Consider the following 14,178-nt stretch of genomic DNA (forward strand, 5'->3'; position numbering starts at 1 on the left):
CTCCCCTTGTATATAACTGACTGCTATAGTAGTTAAACAAGAAGGCTGAAAGAAGATTAACATGAATAGTATATGATTACTTGAAAAAAATCATCTGATCTTTTTTTGTTTTACTTTAAAGACTGAATTTTCTGTGCTTGTCTCCCCAGTATCTATCTTTTTTCTACATAATTTTCCCCAATGGGACAGCTACTGATTTCAAAGCAAGTGTATTTGTTTCTTGAACAACTAGATATCAAAGGAAGCTTCAGTTTTCCTGACTATACTACTTCTAGAAAAACTCAACATTTTGTTTCCTTTAAAGAAATGTGTGTGTGTGTGTGTGTGTGTGTGTGTGTATTATACAATCTCTTCTCATTTTGGACTTTTGATGTTCATTCAGCAAAGCAGATTATGGTGCTGTGAGCCTGCGGTGGAAGAGCATGGCCTAAGGGTCATTATATGGGCCTCAATGTTTCTTGCTTGAATCCTTTGCAATTCAAGGACCTCAAGCTTACGACTACCATTTTGAAGGTTTTAGATAAAATGAGCCAATGCAGTACATTTTAGGCCTCCTTTTTTTGGTAAGTAATACTTCCCAGACTTACTGTGCCTACCAATATCCCATGAATCTTTTAATAATGAGGATTATGATTGTGTAGGACCAGGGAAGGAATGAGATTCTGCATTTCTAACAAGCCCTCTGACCACACTCTGATCATCAAGGGCCTAGTAAATTCGGCAAGTTGGATCCTTTTTCATGCTGGTGGGTGCAGAAACTGCAAGGATTACAAGATCTTGTCCTTAACTGACTAAATAATTAAGCCTTTTGAGTGTGGGAGCTGTTAAGGCAGTGGTTCTCAACCTTGGCTACACATTAGAATCACCTGGGGATCTTTTTAAAATCCTGATTTCTGGGCCTCATCCTCCAGAAATTCTGTTTCTTTGTTATGGGGTGGGGCCACAACATTAGTAACAAAGAAACAGAATTTCCGGAGGATGAGGCCCAGAAATCAGGATTTTAAAAAGATTCCCAGGTGATTCTACTGTGCAGCCAAGGTTGAGAACCACTGTGTTAGGAGTCAAAAGACCTTCCTTTTACTACTAGTTTTGCTATTAACTAGCTATGTGATGGCAGTTTTGAGCCCATACTAAATCATTAAAATCAAAGAATAAACCAAAATAAATGAACAAATATACCTGTTTCTAGATGGGAGACTCAACACTGTAAATTAATCTATAAAATGAAATTAATATTATAAAAATACCACTATAATTTTTCATGAAACTTAGAAGTTAATTCTAATATGTGTTTGCAAAAGCAAAGGGTCAAAACTTGTCAATACAATTTTAAAGAACATGTTATAGGGAATTTCCATATGAACTATTAAGGCTTAATATAAAATGACAGCAATTGAAGCAATGTAGCCTTGCTTCAGAAACACAAAATGGTTCATTACAATAGTGGGATCAGAAATATATTGCTGAATTTATAGAAACTTGATAAATAGATAGAATTAGGGAGCAGTGCAAATAAAATAATTATTCACACAATAAATTAGATATATAAAAATATTATAATACTAGCTCTCCACACCTAAATATGTATTTGAGGTAGAATAAAAACTTAAAGATGCAGAGCAAAGTTTTAAAACATTTAGAAAAAGATAACTAATGATTTGGGGCAGATTGGAAGAGAAGGGTCTATTAAACATTAAGACATAAAAAGTGAAGTCCATAAAGAAAAAAATATTAAATTTGATATATTAAGATGAAAAGTGGTACTCCACTTTGATAGGTCTCCATAAAGCAAATATCCCAGTTTCAGGCTATTCCAATGAGGAGAGTGAGTATAAGTTCAGGGCTAAATAACATTAATATAATAAAATTAAGCAATTAAAGCAGGACCCCATATTATATATATATATATTCCCAATTGTGATTTTTCTTAAGCATTACTGTCTTTCATAAAATCTGACACTATTAATATTAAGATGCATCCCAATTTTAGTGGAGTTAAAATGTAAAAAGGAAATCATCTTAGAATTTACCTAATGTAGTAATTCCTTTTTAAATCAGTAATCCATAACTCTTTTCTCTCGCTGGAACCTGAGGGAAGTAATATATTTATCAGTTAGAGCAAATCCCTATAGCAAAATCTTTGATGTGGAGACATATTGAAATCTTTTGAAATAATTGCTATACTGTTGGTATAAATTTTTTAAAAAGATGAAAAATTTATTTACATCAAAGAAGTCAATGCATAGATTGAGAGAGGATATTTGTTATATGAGTGACCAAAGAAGGATTAGTACATAAAGCTTTCTTATAAATCTATAAAGACAAATGATTGGGAGAAAAAAATGAGCTGAAAAGAACAGTCAATTGATAGAAGGAAATTTGCAATGTCCAGTAGACATACGAAAAAGGTATTTAATTTCCCTAGTTATTAAAGAAATGCAAGTTTAAATGATGGGATATCATGTCACAACTATGAACTTGGAAAAAGTTTGGTAAGTCCAATAATACAAAATATTGATGAGGTCGTGGAGTATCCATGGAGAGTATATAATAGGGCGACAACTTCAGAAAACAATTTAGTGGTATTTGAAGATTTGCATACCCTAAAGTCCAGTCTCTCCACCTTTGTGTACTTCTCCACTCATGTATAGAAAATACCCATCACAGAATTACTCGAAAAACAAACCAACAAAAGGAAATAATCGAAATGTCTTGGGTTAAAAAAGTGAGTAAGTAATTTATAGACTGTTCACATACTGCAACACTGCATTAAATGCGGTAAAAAGAAAAAGGAACACACTAAAGCTACTTGAGTGAAACCGGATTCATCTCAAAAATGTAATGTGAAGCAGCAACAACAAAAGCAGGTTGCAAAAAAAGGATGATAACATTTATAAATCGAGTTAAAAATGCAAAATAATTATATATATATTATTTTTGAGCATTTGTACATGTAGCTAAAGTGTATGCACATGCATAATAATAATAAACATAAAATTCGGGGTAGAAGTCATGTCTGGGAAGAATAGGGTTTAATGAAATTGAGAAGGCATCACAGTGATTTTAGCCACATTTTCAGTGCTTTATTTTCCAGGCTGATTCTTGAGTACACAGGTGTTTATAATATTACATATAAATTGTTTGTATGCCTGAATTATTTCATTGAGATGAAATATTTAAGCCTGATGATTTCTGTGAGCCCTTGTACTATTAGAAAATTTTCTAATTAGAATAGTATATGTAGAAGTGAAGAAAACAGTAAGGAGTTTTGGAATATCATGATGTGACTTCAATGTAGAGATTTAAAAAATCTGAAGTGGAAATGGGTAGATGCTTTTTTATTTCTAAAATGGATATAAGAATTTTCAGCTAGCAAGCAAAAATCACCACCAAAATGAGAAAAATGTGATTGAAATAGGAGGTAAAGTGTAACCCTCAATTTGCTCTATCTTGTATTTATCCTTTGATATCACATATAATACCTCATATATAGTGACAGCAGGACCTCTGAATTTGTAAAATATGCAATCAATCGATTATGTTCAGTTCTGACCATGTTCAGAGACTTCCCTGTTAGAACAGAGACCACCAAAAGCCAGAATAGCCCTAAGCCAAACCACAACACAAAAGATAATTCTTCCAGAATATTTAAAATGCAAATAGGAAGGCTTTGTTTATATAAAATATGAAAACTGGAAATCTCATTTCAAATTCACTAAATAGTATTTTTTGTAATTCAAGAAAAATAGGAACACATACCAAATATTTAAGTGTAATTCTGTTTTAGAGTCCAACCTCAGAAATAAAATAGATTAGTAGGTAATATCACCCAACTCATGCTGAACTCAGGCAAGATGCCTGGACAAATCATCAAACAACCCATTTTTAATCATTCAGAACAGTGTTCTGAGCAATGACCAAAGCAGCTTTGTGATAAAGAAAGAGTCAGAGGACAATTTAATTTCCTTTGATGATAGTAGACAAAGGGGAAGAAGTAGATGTAATATTTCTGAAATTTGGAGAAGTTGACATTCTTTCAACAACTACTTATTGAAAACTATCTCTGGGGCAAAGCACAAAGTATTTCATAGAAGAGCTGACTTTAAAACAACCACCACAAACCCTTACTTTGCTATTAATAAGTTAATTTGTTGATTGTAAATGGTTAGTAGTTACTTTGAATTGGCACTTTATTATCCATACCAAAGAATGGATATTAGATGCTAATACAGAACTGAAGGTTCATTTTCAGTGTATTTAAGTACAAATTGGTTTGAAGGTTAAGGTAGTCAATGAAAGAAGAAGAATAAAAAAAGGAGAAGTAGGATAATAAATATGAAATATGAATCAAACTCATGTATTCCTTTGGTGATTTAATTTACAGAGAGGATAGTAAGTTTCTTAATCTTTGTGTCCCTCAAAGTACGAATGATTAATAAATAAATGACAAAGAGTGAAACTAGTTGGTACATGAAAAAAAATCTCTTTTATTGATGGCCTTGCTAATCTCTTTTCAGAGAATGAAATGAATAGAGAATGTAAGTAAAAAAAATTGCGATGACTAACAATAATGAGAAATAAAAGACCAAGATTGGCAAACTTGAGTGTCATTTGAGATATGAGATTCCAATTTGATTATGTCACTAAAATCTTAGCTGTGTGAAACCTGAAAGCAGGATTGCACATCCCATTTTGTTTTCTATACTTTGAACAAACAAAAAGAAAGATTGACTAATACCAATGGATCATGTAAAGAAATGGCATGGATCTACAGAAACCTAGATGAGAAAGTATTTAATTGGTGTCTTTAGTGCAAGATTTTTTTTTAGGGAGGGGATAATTGATACAAAAGCACATCTTTAATGACCAGTTCAAATCAATTAACTGTTACCTGGCAGTAAATATTTTTAGGATGTTATGAAAGTCTGCTGTTCTATGTCTGAAAAAAATTAATAAATATTATAAAACAGTTTCTAAAACAAGTCTTGGAGAAATATATTCCTCTACTATCTTCAGAACTCCCCTGATATACCTCATTTAAGTGCTCAGACTTGAATCTAAATGAATGGCATTGGGAATTACCAAAGGCATGAAAATAAGAAGTGTTGCAAGGCCTAACTGCTGCAAAGCTGGCTGTTTACGAAGAGGTTCTTTCTACAGGGAAGAATCTGCTCCCACAATCCTCCTTAATTAGAAAAGACTACTTAAAACACCTGACTGATACTGAATATTTCAGGTATGTGTTGGGAGAGAACACCTGCCCGAATGCTAAATTTACCAGATACATCTTTATATGTCATGTTTTGAAAACTTGTAATGGAAACCAAGGAAGTAATAATTAAGACTAGATATTTTAGGATGAAACTGTCAGAGAGAAATGGGCTTTCGCATTAAGGTTGGTTTGAGATACTGAAACATTTTTTTTAAGTTAGGGGCTTAAGTCAGAACTAAATCCAGATTTAAAAAATAAACTCAAATAATTTTGAACTATTAAAAGTTTTTTCAAATATTGGTGCCATTATGCTAATAATTCTTTTTTGTTTTTTTTTACATCTATAATTTATAATTATACTTAATTGCTATAATTATTATTTACTTAAAATACATAAATATTCAACCCCAAATATTTTAGCTATTAATAGCTTACCACATTATTACTTTATGAAATATTTTGCTTATTTTGAAATGTAGGTTTTTATATATTTGTGAAATTTAACAGTATTTTACTGACCCTGTAAGGCTGTAATTTCATAGAAAATTCTCTTGATATGTTAGCTACTTTGGACTCCATCATACCATGATTGAATTTTAGTTCATTTCAGTGTAGACTAGAATGAGGTAAATTATGAAAAATGATCTTAAGTATTCCTTTAGTACTGAATAAATACAAACAGAAAGCCATCCTATTGTATATCATCCATTAAAATTCATTGTATATTCATTTTAGTCTATGTTTCTAGTATTAGAAAAATATACTCTAAAATTTCACCCAAGTATGGAAAAAGCACATGAAAATTAATGTTCTGCAGTTCAGTCTGGAAAAGGAAATTTTTAGTACTATCTCAATGGCGTTGCCATCTTATTGACTTCAGACACAGGTTTGATACTTTTCTCTAGATAAGATTCCATACTAATTGTACAACTAAAAATAAACACTAGTCTGGATTTTCATTATTGTTCAATTAATGATTTAATAAACATCATCTACCTGTCCCAACATATTTACTTCCATAATTTACTAAACATTAAATAAAAGAGATCTTTCAATGACATATCCAAAAGGAATTGATCTGTGTGTATATGTCTGTGTATCTGTGTGTGCCTGTGTGTATGAATGTGTGTGGAGTGTCTGACTGTCTTTTCTTTTTCTCTCAGGATCTCTGATCACACAAATCCACCTCTTTAAATTTTGATTATTTACATCAAATTGGGAACTATGTCACAAATGTTTCAATAAGATGAATTTCCCTAAAATCACTTGTATTTGGTTTTAGAGCTTGCTTTTTTATCATGTAAATAAAACTATTTCTGATTATCTATACATAAACTATAGAATGATAAGACTATGCTGTACTCAATGCATAGGAAGTTGTTCAACCTCCCAACCATCCATTATAAAAATCATAACCCTAAAAATTTCTAAAACCTCCCTAGAGATAAACAAGCTAACAAATAGTGTTTTGTTATTTTAAAAAATGAAATTGTGACCCTTTATTACTAAATTGTATTAGGAGAGAAGAAAATCGTTTTTAAACACAGTTGCTTAAGTAGATTACACAAAGAAGATAATATCAAAAAAGTTCAAAGCAAGATTTATTATGTCACAACATTGATAGACTATTAGAGTAGATATAGCTTCTATGTTAATAGAAAGTTTACCTATTATATGATGGAAAGAGAGTATAATTTTTTGCTATATCCAATGCACTAAATCAGTTCACAAGTCACACCTTCATCACTAACAAGTTTGATAAAAAATATAAGAAATCCCTTAGAGCTGAAGTTAGTTTTTACTAGGTCTCAAACTAATTGTTAAACAAATAGAGTATATTTGAACTAAGGCTCAAAGAATTGCAGTTTTATAGTTCTTGTATGAATTCCAAAGATTTCCTTTTGTTAAACAGAAACAATAAAACAAACAAGAAACAAGAAGGCAAAAGCCTGATTTAATAAGATCACACAAGTTCAGTCCATCACTACATGAGAAGGTATTGCCCTATTCCACTTCAGACTTGATGCTTTTTATGTATGGTTGTTGGTATAAAAGTGTCATTGTTCTTAAAGTATCTGACCACCGCCAAATTTTAAAAATTAAAATTAACATATTAAGAAATGACAACACTAAATGTCCTTAATCCAGTGAGCAGAATAATAAATGTCCCTGGAATTTGTAAATATGTTATCTTACATAGCACAGAGACTTTGCTGATGTGCTTAAGTTAAAAATCTTGAGATGGCAATAATTGCAAGGATCCTTATAAGAGTCAGAATCAGAGTAAGAGATGTGATAACAGAAGCAGAGATGGATGAAGAGAGAGATTTGAAGATGCTACCCAGTTGGCTTAAAAGATGGGAGACATGGCTGTAAGCCAAGGACTGCAGGTGGCCTCTAAGAGTTGGAAATGGCAAGAAAATGGGTTCTGCCTTAGAGCTCCAGAAAGAATGCAGCCCTCGCTAACCCATTTTAGACTTCCGATTCCCAGAACTGCAAATTTATAAATTTGTATTGTTTTAATCCACTAAATTTGTGATTATTACAGCAATAGGAAGCTAATGTACTTCATTAAAAATATGAAAAGTATTCTGGGAATTATCAATGCTTCCCATTGAAAACATAATGTATGCTACATAAGCAATTTAAAATTTTCTTGCATATACTTTAAGAAGAGTCCGTTGAAATTAAATTTAATACTATATTTTATTTAGTCCAATATATAAAAATATTGTCATTTTGACATATAATTGCTATCAAAAATTAATAACAAGACCTTTTATATTTTTTTCATACAAATGTTTCAAAAATCTAGAGTGTATATTGGATATCTGGTGTCTGGAGCACATCTCAATTTGGACTAATTCCTTTTCAACAGCTCAACAGCCACAGATGGCCATTGATTGCCACATTGTATCATGCAGCTAGAAAGTGTAAGAAACAAATTAAAAAGAAAAATTCATATGTTTTGTATAAATGATTCTAATATTCTTTTTTTCTGTAACAATCTAGATTAAAACCATAAAAGCACCCAAAAAAAAAACCAGGATGATTGTATGGCCAATTTTCTGATAACTTCATTTAAAAGCATCAGAAGAGGAAAAAAAAAGTAACATGAAAGGTCAGTATGATTACCTAATGAGACAGAATGGTCTGATGTTAGTGAAAAAATGCTAACAATAATAGAAAAAAATGTTTTTTCCTGGTATTTTTAGATTAAAAAAAAAAAGCCAAGGATAGGGAAAAAATGGCATTGCTTGGGGCCAACTATGTAATATGACCAAAAGAAAAGCAAAACTATTAAAACCCTGGCTTCCAATTTCTTCAGAGAGAAGAATGGTGTCTCAACTGGAAAAGAATATGATGGTGAGGAAATGGTAAGAAACCCTGAAATGATTTAAATTTGCTTTAAGATTCCAGGTCCAAGTCCATTACCTAAAAGATAATAAAAATACGTGAAGATGTGTTCTTGGAACTAGTACCTGCTGTCTTTGAGTTATCGTGGAGAAGTGCCATAAAAATTGTCAACAATACTGTTTTTCAAACAGAATTCCAGAAACTGGAGTTTACTATTCTTCACAACAGAAATTCTAAAACTCATACCCACTCACATGTGTTCATTAAGTATATGTCAAATCAGAATCAAATCTTTTTTATTAGAGTTATTAGAGTGGAAGATCGAACATGTGGTTTGAAATGTTTATGTTGACTTCATCCAAAGGCTTTTTATAAAAAATCACTCATAATTTTCTCCTGGACAGAATTATGAAGTATGGGGCTGAATGATGCTGTATTTGAGCAGATCCTTTGAAAGTTGAACAATCCTTCTTCTGTAGCATTCAATGAATGTTCTTTGATGTCCTCTTCTCTTTTCCTTTTATTGAGGATTAAAATAACTAAAGGAATTTGTTTTGTAACTAGGTTTGTCCATTAAGCAAATTAATCTAATGGTGGGTATGAATGAGAAGCTTAAGTAGGAGGTTGCCTTAGATGATAGACTTTTAAATAGATTATTTAAAAACATAAACTGTTTTTGGAATTATGTTTTTCAATCATGCTTTTTAAAACTGTTAAGGAGTTTTATAATAAATCATTTTTAGATTAGATTTTAAATTAAATTTTAATTAAATTTAACCAAAATTTAAATCTAATTTATTTCTGTGTCCTCTATTGCAAAATGGAAATCAAGATCCCATTGTTGGTTTATTCACTGATACAATATGATTATTACTATTTAATTAATCAACCATATTTTATTGAAATGTATTTCTTTTTTACAGTACTTAATTGAATTAGAAAGAACTGTGGGCTGTAAGTAGAGTGATTTTGATAACATCTTTTAAAAATAATCCAAATTTAAAACAAATGAATTAAAATACAACTCAATATCAATCTTAAGTTTGGTTACATGTATTTTAAATGAACTTTTTTAAGGTAATGGCTATGTTTTTTCATCTTTTTGACTCCTAATCTGGGCCAAACCTTTCTCTATCCTCTCTCTTCCCAAATATATCAAGAGGTAGATCAGGAAGCAATATGTAATAGACAAAATAATAACAGTAACAATAATGGAAAAGAAAAAAAAGTCTCACTATAAACTGCCTCTCTCCTTTTCTCATGCTCTCTTTGCTCATTTCCTCTTCCACCTCTCTTTTTTATATATGTAATACAAGATACATAATGTATATTTACATATATACTATTTAACTATATTAATATATTTAATATATGTATAACTCAATATACCTAAAATACAAATGCATATATATCCCCATGTGGCTATTCCAAAGACTAACATTTTTACCTAATCCTTTGCTCTCTCAGCTTTCTTGGAGTTTTGATATTTAATAGTCATAAAAACAAAAATAACGTCAACTCTCATTTGTTGAATGCATCCTTTTTGTACTCAGTTCTTATATGTATTTTTCAAATTTGAAGGGTACGTTTAATTTTTCCTATTTTTACAAATCAGTCAACTGAAACCCCAAATAAGTTGCTGCCACTACCAGATTAATCAGAGATTGTAATCTAATTTAAATCCAAGCCTCTTGTCCTTCCTGTTCACTGTGAAGGGTGGTGAACTGAGAGCTGTAGAGTATGGATACTGAAGGAATGACACGGTGCTCAAGAGTTAATAAAAATTAAATGGTCAGTTGGGATATCTTCCCCCAAAACAAAGCGGATCACCTTTGGGTAAAGGGATGTTCTGTGACTTCTCAAGAGACAGGGATAATGCCAGGATTTGGTTAGCCTCTATCACCCTGTCTCAGGTAGGACCAATGCTGCTGTTTTGAAGATCAATAGAGGGTGAGGGTGTCCCTGGTTTGAGGTAAGCTGATTTCATCCTTTAGGAAATCTGAACTATGTACTGAATGAGGGACTAAATCCAGAGGGTATTGCCAAACATTCAACTTGCAAGCAGTTAGCAAAATCCTCTTTAAATACCACTCAGATGAGAGAAAAAACACTCAGCAGCAGACACTCTGGGTTGCTAGTAAAAGAGTTGGTTTCCCTGGGAAATAGTACTGACTAGAAACCACAGAACCCACATTGAAAGCTGTAGCCTGATGTACAGGGAAGTATGATCAGAGCAGACGTGACAGCAGAAGAGTCAACTACTGTTAGAGACTGAGATTACAGAGGACCTGGCAGCAATAAGGGTCTCTATCCAGGAATTGCAGGAGGTACAGAAATTCCTGAATTCCTGACACGGACCCACATCAGTTCTTGGCTGCTGCCTGGCTGTGCCAGACTCTCCACTCCCCTATCCTCATCTAATTGCCCTTCTCCATTCCTCACACTGACATCAAAATAATCTTTTTATGAAATAAATCTTTTTTAAATCACATTTCTGGTTATTACCAGAATTGGTGATTTTCACCATGGTTTCCCACTAGAATCCCTCCAGAGGGTAGATTAAAAATGCTTGGGCCTGCCTCTCTGTCCCCACAAACCAATTAAATCAGAATCTCTGGATCCTAAGCTAGGACACCCACAGTTTTAGAATCCAAAGACAGAAAACGTAGAAAGATGCTCCTTGCAATGTAATTTATAGTAGCAGAATTAGAAATAATAAAAACCTCCAAAATTAGTTCTATGTAAGTAAATTTAACTAATACTTAGGTAAATATTTAAGTAAAACAAGGTAATATGCTTGATAAACATTATTAGTAGTTGTGTAACAACATGGAAAAATGCTCAAGAACAAGATTAGTAAAAGAAAACATTTTCAAAATTAATATTGTGCTCTGATTTCAATTATATTAAAATGTAAATATTTGAATTTGAAGAATTTTGAAGTAGAACATAAAAATTGATTTACTTGAATGAGTATGTACGTCTCTTATTTCTATTTATTTAATGAAGATAGGGCAATAGATTTTTAGGAAAAAACAACAGAAAAGAAAACAGCAGTATTTTCCATCTTGACCATCAATATCTCAAACTTATTGAGATTGAGGTACTTCTAATTTTAAAAAAATATTATTCAGTTTTAAATTGTTAGAAAAAATCTATGTATGATTCAGATACTCAAACCTGACACCAAATGGGGAACAGGCCTTGAAATTGATGAATATGTCTTCTCTAATTTACCTTACTTTTTAGAGGGTGACCATATTAGTGTAGCAATAGAAATTTACATGTATATCACTTTACAGTTTCCAGAGTATACACATACACAAACATGCACACACACATGCACACATACACACACAATTATTCAGTTATCTTAACAATAAAGCAAGGTTACAGTAAATAAAATAAATAGGTATTATCAACCTTTCTAAATAAATAAGAATAAAGGAGTTAAATGAATTTCCTAATGTCCCACAGGGGCATAGGATGAAAATCATTTCCAACCCTTTCTTCCACATTAGTGACAATTCATGATGCGATTTGACATTAGAATAATTCACTATATATTTAACTTACAAGGGGGAAATTTTAGTTTTCAAAATGCAGGAAAGTTTTAATTCTTTACATTTCTTTTGGTCATTCCTTTTTTCAACACAATAAAAATTTAAAGACATATTATGTATCTGGCAGTCTATCAAGTACTGGGAATGCCTAAGATATAGTCCATTCTTAAAAGATCTGCAGTCTGTAGAAGAGACACACAAATAAATAAAGAGGTATGAGTCATTGTAATAACAAGCAGAGATATCAATAGCAGACAGATAAGAAAATGTTTAATCATCCATGGGATGAGGGTAAACTGGAAGTTGGAGAAAGTTGATAAAGTCTAAGTATGGAAAATGAGCAGTTAATGAGATATAAGATTGGGCAGAGAGTGATAATATTTTAGAAAGTAAATTTTTTCCAAATATAAGGATTTCATAGAACTTTATTAATGGATGTCACTAAAAATCCAATTTTGAAAGCATCATTTAATTACCAAATAATTTAGCCTTGATTTGCATATAGTTTATTCAATTTTGCATGTCTTGTTGACCTACTAACCCATATATATTAACCAATTTGTCTAAATGCTGTTGAAGTTGAGGTTAAGAAAAGTCAAGAACAATGCCTAACAATTAAAAGCTGAGGGGAGAAGCTGGGATCTGTAGCTTCAATTTCCATCCTGAAGCTATTTCCCATTGGAATCATGATGCATGAAATTTGAGGATCAATTAATCCATTTACCAACCAGATATGCTGGTGGATATTTTTAAGCTCTCTTTAGGTTAATTTGAAATAATAAAGTATTATTGTGTAATAACTCCCAGACATCAGCCATTCTAAGTGCCATTAATTAAAGGCTTCATACCTCACACCCTATAGGTCATTCTTTACATAATCCCACTACTCTCAGCAATTATTCTTTCTCTACGAATCATTCTCTGTTTGCTTTGAGTTTGAAGAGGATGAACATAGTGAAGGATTAATAAGTTTAGTGGAAAAATAAGTTTAATTCACTGAAGTCTTATATGCCTAAAACAGCTTTAACTGATATTTTCTTTCATTCAAAGAAAATGCTGTTCAATACATGCAGCTATAATCATACAATTTTCATTGTAATATCTGCTTCATCTTCATTCCAATTAATTCTGCTAAATTTGAAATTGTCAGGTTTGTCAGAATATTTCTGTCAAAGCACCTTGGTGGTAGCATAAATCAGTTTATCTTTACGTGGTAATTCATATCACCAAAAAACTGAAGGGCCATTTCTCAAAATCATGTTTCTAGAACTACTCCTTCTTTCTCTGTGGTGGCAGGTACTATCTTACAACTTCCTTTTTTTCCCCCTATGCAAAGGGAAAAAATTCCTATTTCTCTGGAGAAGTGTCTTTCTTCCACCCTCTTTTAGTACTTAGCCTTTCTAGACATGTCATGATTGTTAGAAGTAGGTGCTAGCTTTCAAAATGCACTCCAGCTCTTTTCCCGGCTTCAGCAAGGTGGAACAGATGGAAATTCAGCAGCCTGAGTCCTGGGATTTAGTAGAGTTTGGAAAGTATTATTTTGCTACTCTGCTGCCAAAGAGATTCTCGTCACTTGCAGGCAATCTCCCTTTTCCCATTCCCATGTTTCCCCACTGAAAAATACTTGCTCTCACCTCCACAACCACTTCATCATCCATCTGTCTGTCTTACTCTATTCAGTCTACCCAAGGGATCTGGAGGTGGCTGCCCTCTGTATTTTTCACTGGCTGTCTGCCCTCTATCTCATTCTCAGGGCCAGTTTCCAGGTGTGAGTTCTGCTGGTTCTCCACTGCCTTCCCAATCTTTTTTTAAAAATATATTTTATTGATCTTTTACAGACAGGAGGGGAGAAGGAGAGTTAGAAACATCAATGAGAGAGAAACATCGATCAGCTGCCTCCTGCACACCCCCTACCGGGGATGTGCCTGCAACCAAGGTACATGTCCTTGACCGGAATTGTACCTGGGACCCTTCAGTCCGCAGGCCGACGCTCTATCCACTGAGCCAAACCGGTTAGGGCTGCCTTCCCAATCTTACACTGGTTGT

At 32.5% G+C, this 14,178-nt stretch overlaps 1 protein-coding gene across 1 annotated transcript in view; it reads right to left on the reverse strand.

The window, feature by feature from the left end:
• The window catches only part of NLGN1 (neuroligin 1), an 835,296-nt gene that overhangs the window by 696,076 nt on the left and 125,042 nt on the right, over window positions 1–14,178 (reverse strand). The gene's annotated exons all lie outside the window — the stretch shown is intronic.

This window comes from Myotis yumanensis, unplaced genomic scaffold, assembly GCF_028538775.1.
Source record: "Myotis yumanensis isolate MYYU_CA2020_CCGP unplaced genomic scaffold, mMyoYum1.0.hap1 SCAF_2, whole genome shotgun sequence".
NCBI lineage: Eukaryota > Metazoa > Chordata > Mammalia > Chiroptera > Vespertilionidae > Myotis > Myotis yumanensis.